This window comes from Rattus norvegicus, chromosome X (genome assembly GCF_036323735.1).
Source record: "Rattus norvegicus strain BN/NHsdMcwi chromosome X, GRCr8, whole genome shotgun sequence".
Taxonomy (NCBI): domain Eukaryota; kingdom Metazoa; phylum Chordata; class Mammalia; order Rodentia; family Muridae; genus Rattus; species Rattus norvegicus.
Genome location: NC_086039.1, coordinates 111,891,648 through 111,900,946, shown reverse-complemented (window position 1 = coordinate 111,900,946; position 9,299 = coordinate 111,891,648).

The window sequence follows — 9,299 nt, the reverse complement described above, 5'->3', positions numbered from 1 at the left end:
TCTAAATTATTTTTATTTTAGACAAGTCTTATCATATCGTGAAAGCTTTCCTTGAACTAATACTTCTACTTCAACCATCTCACGTCTTAAATTGTAGGCACATGCCATTAATACCTCAAGCCACTTAATTTTTAAAGTGATTTTGACGTACTTAGCTCTAAATGTATCCTGATAGTATTTGTCTTACCTGTCTTTGTTTTTCCTTTCATATATTCTACTTTCATTTAAACTGTGTATTTTTATTATCATATTTTCTTTCCTTTGTTGATCTACTAGCCATAGCTTTTGTTTTGATATTTTAAAAATTGTTGGGGATGGGGATTTAGCTCAGTGGTAGAGCGCTTGCCTAGGAAGCGCAAGGCCCTGGGTTCGGTCCCCAGCTCCGAAAAAAAGAACAAAAAAAAATGAGATACTAAAAATTGTTTCAAGATTATTTAAACCATTGTAAGCGGTTTAATACTATGTTCATGCTCATTTTTATCATCTCATATATAATGTATAAACTTAGCAACATATAATTCAACACCTTCCCTCCCATCCTTCATGCTGGAGATGCCATAAATTTTACTTTTACATATTTATAAACCTCACAATTCACTTCTATGTTTATTTAAAGAATCCGTTGCCTTTTATGAGATTTAAGTAATATGAAAGATGTATTTACAAGGGTATTATTGCATTTTGATCTCCTTAGTTCCTTATGCATATCTTTATTTCCATGTGATATTATTTTAATTCTACTGAAAAGACAAACTTTAACAGTTCTTACGCAAGACTGCCTCTAATAAGTTCCTAAAACTTTTGTATATCTTTTCAAAGATATTTTCTCTGACATTAAGGACATTTTAGAGTGTCTTCTCCCTTGCACTGTTTCTGAAGTGATATCTACTGTCCATCACCTGGGTTTTATTCTTGAGTTTTACCTTGATCAATGGTTTTGATGAATTATTAGGATGTACTTCGGTATTGTTTTCCTTTGTTTCGATTTTCTAAGGTTCCTTAATTTGTACATTTAAAATTTTCATCAGATTTGGAAGTTTCACAATGGTTGAGTCCCCATCTATTTTGTCCTACATGTCCTATTTATTATTGTGGGTATTTTGTGTGTGACTACACCTCTTCTTTTTTTTTTTTCTTTTTTTTTGTGACACACACACCAGAAGAGGGCATCAGATTCCATTACAGATGGTTGTGAGTCACCATGTGGTTGCTGAGAATTGAACTCAGGACCTCTGTAAGAGCACTCAATGCTCTTAACTCCTGTGCCATCTCTCCAGCCCTAAGCTTTAGTTATTTTAAAAAATATTTTTCTTGGGTTTATCTCTTCTCTGAAATATAAATATCAAATAAAATTAAAGAAATTGTTCTACTGTCTTTCTGCATGCTGATAACTATGTCAGTTACAGGTTGATATTTAATTGGTTTATTTTTGCTTTTATTAGAAGCTAGTAATATTACATCATATAGTGTACCATCATTTGATTAATTGGTCAAATATTAGTAGAAATTCTACATTGTAGGATTTCTGACATTATGCTAAATTAATTATTTCTTCAACAATATTGTATTTTTTCTTCCGGGACATTTTAAATTCCATCCTTGTAGTCAAATATTATTTAAAAAAAACTTAAGATGACTGCCACGTTTGGACATGGCCCTTTGCAGGTAATTAGGATTAGATAAAACTGTAGAAAAGCACCCAAATGGTAGAAAGCGGGTACCTTTAGAAGATGAAAAAAGACCAAGGTTTTATGAACTCTTTAGACTTTGTGGGCAAGAAGAGTGTTACTTCAAGTGGCCTTTTGCTCCTAGGCCAGAACTGGGAGCCAAATAAATTGCATTTTTTATAACTTTGTGACACTGAAGATTTTATTTTTATTTAATCAAAAGATGTGTGAATGTGAGCTGGGCAATGGTGGCACATGTCTTTAAGTTCCTACTCCGGAGGTAGGGGCAGATGGATCTCCGTGAGTTTAATGCCAGCCTGGTCTACAGCATTCCAGGACATCCAGGGATACACTGTAAATCTATGTCTTGAAAAACAAAAACAAAACAAAAAGATATGTATATGTACTGATCTCATTTTTATAACTTCAACTGTGACACTTTTAAATTTTATTTCATTAAAACTGTGTATGTATGTGCATGTGTGACTGAATGACACACATGTGGAAATCAGAGGACAACTTTGTATAGGTGAGTCTCCTCTTCTTTGAGCTTTGAAGAGTAAATGTTGGTTGTCAGGCTCGACAGCCAGCACCTTTGCCCACTGAGCAATTTTTCTACCTTGACATGGACTTCAGTTGACAATTACTAACAGAAAACAGGCTACTACAGACACAAAATATTTATATCTCTGTGCAAAATGTATCAAAAGAATAAATTTCTGAAGTCAACACACTGAGTTATGTAAATGAGTTATGTAAAGAGTTATGTGCAGTTTGTAAAAACTTTTATGCCAGTCTAGTAAGCAACAACAACCTGATTCTTATCAGCTGTGGACCCAGCCAATCCAGAGCTTTGGAGGGAGAAACCCCGGAGCTCCGGGCAAAAGAAATCATGTCTGCAGGCCTTGTCTATAAGGGGTTTTAACATTTCTCAAGCATCCAGACACACCTTCAGGGCACAAAAACTTATCCAGCAGAAGTCAGTGGCCCATGCCAAACCTTAAACCTAACAAGCCATCACTAAGCTAGCAATCTTCATCCTGTCTGTCTAGGAATATTTGTGTGCCAGCAGGGAAGGGCCCAGGTATCCCATGTCACTGTTATTATGAACTTGAATAACAAGAACAACAACAATTATCGCAAGCACTTACTTTAGCACTTAGTGGGTATTAAAGTGAGGTATCTGTTGTAGGTGTGGGTGGCAATTCCAGCTAACAAAATTGCTTCATTGCCTCTGTCTCAAGATCCCACCTAGTGCAGCCAATAGGACTGCTTATTCTCCGGTGCTCTGTCTTCATTGGCTACAATGAGTATATACTTGAAACCAGGAATATTTATCTATGAGTTTGGTATTTGCTATTTTACTTATTTATATATGACTTTAGACAACTCATTTAAGGCCTCCAAGCCTCAGTTTCACTATATGTGAAATGAAAATAGCAATAGTTCTTCACGACTTTGGTATAAGCATGAAAGTCATTGATACTTCTAAAGTATCCAGAACAGATCATGATATAGCACAGGGATTCATATTCTGATTATCCACTTTGTTGTCTTTCCTATTTGGTTGTGAATAGAAGCATGCTGATAAATTCTTGATAAGCGGTTTTCCTCAGAAAGGCAAAAGAGACCCTCATTTGCAGTGTTTATTGACTAATGTGGGATAAATACAGTTACTATGGCAGAATTTTAGTTGTCAATACTATTGTTTCTGAGGCAGAATTGGGAAGGAATGTTACAGTAAGGACTTGAAGACAGAACCCTGTTTTGTTTTGTTTTTCGTCTTTATTAACTTGAGTATTTCTTATTTACATTTCGATTGTTATTCCCCTTCCCTATTTCTGGGCCAACATCTCCCTAACCCCTCCCCCTCCCCTTCTATATGGGTGTTCCCCTCCCCTTCCTCCCCCCATTGCCGCCCTCCCCCCATAGTCTAGTTCACTGGGGATTCAGTGTTAGCAGGACCCAGGGCTTCTCCTTCCACTGGTGATCTTACTAGGATATTCATTGCTACCTATGAGGTTGGAGCCCAGGGTCAGTCCATGTATAGTCTTTAGGTAGTGGCTTAGTCCCTGGAAACTCTGGTTGCTTGGCATTGTTGTTCATATGGGGTCTCGAGCCCCTTCAAGCTCTTCCAGTCCTTTCTCTGATTCCTTCAACGGAGGTCCCGTTCTCAGTTCAGAACCCTGTTTTTAATCACTGACTTTTAGCACTAAAGGAACACATTTCAAGTAAACTGCGATTGGTCTCTGAAAGCTTATTGAAATAATAAATCTGGTTGTTAGCATAGTGTTTGGAAATAAATACGGATGAATCCAGGTACAATGGTCCATCCTTGGGATCCCAGCATTGGGACATGGAAGAGGAGGGTCAGAACTGAAATTCATATTCGACTGCACAGGAAGTTCCAGGCAAGCTTGAACTATGTCACCCTTCCTCAAACAAACAAACAAACAAATGAACAAATTGAATTGTCACAAGACACTAATTTTTAGGTACTGGGGTAAACTTACTTTCTGTTGTAGCTCATGTGTAGTGGCCCAGAACATGGATTGAAAATTTCAGAGACCAAGTAGGCCACTCAATAGTTATGTAAATTACAGGGCTGCTGTAATCCTCAAGGTTCCATGTACAAAATCACAGCAAGAATACTCATCTCCTATAAGTACTGGAATAGTTAAATGAGGTAAGGAATGGCAAAGTGCCAAGGATATTTACTGGTTCAGAGTAAATTGTTAATTAAGAAATAGCCCCAACTCAGCATTTTACACTAGGGAATTTATTTTGCTTTTCTTATTTATTTTAAGTCATAGTACTTTTATTTTTTTTTAAAAAGTCAATGACAAAAAGGCAGGTTGTGCATCAGATAGAGACAGTAAGCTGTAAGACACACAATGGGATTTGTTCTCAGTGTCTAAATCCCATGAGAGTTTTACAGTTTTGGGGAGCACCTGGGGTCATGTGAGCCACCCAGACCCAGGGGTACCTGTGGGCAAAAATGATTCCTATTACATAATTCTCCCAGCAGCTGCCAAGTTCTTGAGAAAATGGGTCTTAAAAGAGTCAACAACTTACATTATATAAACCTGCATCTTAAGTTGAAAGTTCAAATGTAAACGTGTGTAATATACAAAGAGAGACAAGAATGACGATGGAAAGAGAGAACAGAGAAGTAAGATAAAATGCAAACGAAACTATACTTTTTCCTCAACTCTCAGTTTGGCTGAAAATCTTCCATGTTCACGCAAAAACAAAGGGTTTTTTCTCTCTTTTTCTTTTCTTTCCTTGTTTCTTTCTCCTCCTCCTCCTCCTTTTTTTGTAAGATTTCTTTTCTGAAGAGCAAAAGTAAAAAAGCAAAGCAAAACGAAAAAAAAAAACAAACAAAAAACCTGTTCACTTTTGTAGACTGTGCTATTGAATTAAGACCAGCCATGTGGCTCATACCTGGGAGAATATCTGGGAGTCAGCTTGTCACCCTTTCATTGGCAGAACAACTGTACCAAGTGGAGAGATCCTGCCCTGGAAGATCAGAACTGCCCCCAGCCAAAGCAAGCAGTGTGGCATTTGCAACTCTGGTTAAGAGGAGTGACAGAAAGATTGAGGGAGTGATACAGAGAGCTCCCTCTAACCTCTCTTGTTCATTTCTGGCATGAAAACATGCCATTCGTTGTGAAATGTGGCATGTTGTGGGATGCTGGCAAAGCCTGCACGTCAATAAGGGCAGCTAACACCTCTCAAGTGCCCGGTGCATGGTCGGCACTGCATGTGTTGTCTTACTTTGTCCTCACAAGCAACCTGGGAAGTCTGCTTTACAGAAACTCTATAGAGAGAGAAAATGAAGCTTTGTGGAGGCTAATGGAGCCTATCCCAAATCACACAGCTGACACTAGATTCTAGTCATATCACTACTCTGGTTTGGCTCCCTACCACACAAAAACAGTGAGCTCGTTTCTACATGCGTTCCAGGAGCCTGGTCCATTCCTTCGTATTTTGTGTTTTAAACAGAAAAAAAAATGCCCTTAACATTCTTCAGCTTCTTTCTAGATTATCTTAAATGGCTAAAAATAAAGCTGGGAAAGTTTCAGCAACCACACTTTTGGCAATGGTCTAGCCAGGGCCACCACACATAGATGTGGATTTGTTGGATTCCACAAATGTACCCAGCCAAGTTGGAACAGGGGGCAAGTTTAATTTCAAGCAAAAACAAACAAAAATCTTGCTTCATTCGCCAGGCTAGTGAAAGAGGCCCCTTTTCTGAGTTCCCTAACTAAGCAAGTGGATTATGGGTTAACTGGGAAACAGAAATAGACTGTCCTCAAGCTAAGATTCACTGTCAAATAGAGAAGTTGGGTGTGGAAAGACTGCTTTGGAAAACAAAATGCTTGCAACCTCACCTCGTCTGAACAGTAACCTTACGATCTTCTTAGCTGAGACCCCATCATCTCAGCCATTCACAATATAATCTTTTCTCTCCGAGTCAGAGTCTCCACTAGCACATGTGGCATGATTAGGTGAATAATAAAATGACAGTCATGATCATCCATGTGTGCATCAACATGTTGAAATTAATAATATGCATACTCTCAATCCATTGTGGCACTATCAGAGGCAAGATAGGAAGTCAAGAAAAGTATCAATAGATGAATAGAAAAATACAATATGATTATATCATCTACTATATTCTAATATTATTCAGCCTTTAAAGTGAATACTGTGTCATTTGTGACCCTGCAAATAAAATTGGAGGACTTTCTGCTAAGTAAGCCAGACACAGAAAGCCAATTACTTCATGGTCTCACTTATAGGTACAGTCTTAACATATTTGAACTCAGGGAAGTATGGAGGTAGAGTAAGGTTATCAGAGACCAGAGGGAACACGAGTGAAGGTATTGGAATTTACTAGCAAATGGGACCAACATTTCATTTAGACAAAAGCAGCAATGACTTTTGAAATCTCTTTTATAGCAGGGTAACAAGAGCATATCTCAATGGCTAACTAGAAAAAGTGTGTGGGGGTGATGGGGACTTGAGAAATGGCTTAGTGATTAAGAGCATTGGTTACTCTTCCAGAAGATTCAAGTTCACCTCACAGCACCCACATGGCAGCTCACAATTATCTGTAACTCCAATTCTAGGTAATCTGGCACCCTCACAAAACATATAGGCAAAACATTAAGATACATAAACTAAATAAATCTTCTTTTTTCCAAAAAGGGGGTATTTGCTGAATCCATCTACTCCAACATACAAGTCACAAGCAAGGTGACAAATGTTAATTACCTTGAGTCAAGATTTAATTACTCCACAATCTCTATTTATTTCGAAAGGCTATATTACCCTGTAAATCTATGACCCACAATTGAAATTGACATTAGGTATGGCAGAAAGAGGCAGCCCTGCTAGGAGGACAAAGAGAAAGGATGCTCTGCTCCAGCACCAATGCAGCTTTGATTCCAAACAAGGGATTTTAGTTCTCATTTTAATCTCCCCCATGCCAACTGGATGTCTCTGTGGAGGAAACGACTCATTTAATGTTCCATATGAAACATGATCCCACCTCCTTCAACCAAGACAAGTCTCTTCCTTTGTTGAACTATAAAAACACCTAACGTATTTGAGATGTTGGAACATAATTATATACACAGTCTACCCTGGATTGTTCCCAATTAATAATAAAACTGCAGACAATAGTAAAGCAAGCTGGTCCTGTTGCCTATTTTGTCTTCACCTCATCCTGACTTGGATACCTAAGATCTCATCAATAGGAACTTATCCAAACTGGATTTACATAAGGGGATGGGCAAAATGAGAGCTATTTGTGCACAGGAATGATAATATATTCATATTCAGAAACATCTTGCTTATACTTATTCCCTCCCTGACTCTCCCAACCTTGTTGTGCAGCCTCTTCATGTAGAATGTAAGTGCTCTCCTTCATCAGAAACAAAATAATTTTATTTTAAGAGTACACTCTCTCAGGGAATCACAGAGACTGCTATTTGACCCTTCTCTAACAAAATGTCTTTTGTTGTTTGCTTTGGAGTCCAGGGATGGGTGATTGGCATTCTGCTAATATTCAAAGAAACCTCAGCCTGCCAGTACCCGTGTAACTCAACCACTTCTGCATATGCTCACTGAAGCAAGAACACAGGCTGCTGTCTATAAAATAGGAGAGTACCACAGGGAAATGAATACTTATGAGAATGGAGAAGTTGATATCTTGAAACAGCATTCTTAGGCACTGAGGAAATCTATATTAATCAGTTGAAATGGAAGGCCATTTTGTTTCAGAGCTAGATTATAGTCAATAGCTGGAAGGATTTCTAACAATAAATTCTGATAAGCACTGAATTAGGTATTGAGTGGCTGGAGGATGATGGGATATGTAGTCCTGTGAGCTGAAAAAGAACCAAATAGCATACTAGGTTAATAAGCCACTGAGAAAAGGAAAAGAAAGCTCCAATTAAGCCACTTTCAGTTTAGGTTGCAATTCTTTTTCTTATGGGATTAAAGCACTGTAGCATATTATGCATAACATAAATATATTATCTTAACCACTTTCTCAAGACAGAGTTTCTCTATGTAATAACATTGGTTGTCCTGGAACTCTCTCTGTAGACCAGGCTGGCCTTGAACTAACAGAGATCTGCCCCTTGAGTGCTGGGATGAAAGCTATGCACTACCACATCTGGCTTTATCTTATTCACTTTAAGCGTCTAATTCTGTACTATTAAGCACATTGACATGCACAACCATCTCTAGAAAATGCTTTCTCTCACAAATTCTTTTTTTTAATACGAATGCTTCTGTTTTATTTTGTTAAGAACACATTTGTCTTCCTTCCAATTTCTTTAACATCAATTGGTATTTAAGTTGAGATACTAAAAGAATGTTCCTAAGGGACATTGCCCCATTGTAAATTTATAAATGAACTTGTGATTATATAAAGAATAGTTATATCATGTTAGGCATATTCATGACCTTGTTATTGTTTCATGTGGACATAAGATTTTCTTTGTGTCAAGTTGACAAGAGGTGGATTGTAGTGGCTATTCAGCTTGACTATATATGGAATGAACTACAATCCAGAATTGGAAGGCTCACCTGTGATCATGATCGTGAGGCTGTGAGATACAAGTTTGTGACCTGGACATTGGCATAGAGATCTTGAGGCATAGTAGGTATGAATCCCAGGAGACTAAGGCAAGGAGATCTATGAGTTCACGGTCATCTAGAACAAAGCAAGTCCCAGATCCATCTTTAATTTGGGCCATACCTTCTGCTGGAGACCTACATAAGGACATTGGAAAAAGGAAGAGTCTTTTTTGCCTGCTTGCCTTGTGGAACTGAGCAATTGCTGGATTCTTGGACTTTCGATTACAGCTGCTGCTGACGATTGTTGGGGAGTTGGACTACAGACTGTAAGTCATTAACAAATTCCCTTACTATATAGAGATGACCCATAAGTTCTGTGACTCTAGAGATCCCTGACTAATACATACATACATACTTCTACCCTACCCTCCACCTAATTTAACACTTGTTCCATTATACCACATTTTTTTCAGTCTTCTCTCCCTTGTTAGACTCTTCTTGGTTCCTTTCTAGTTTTCTGATTTATTTGGGGTCTCC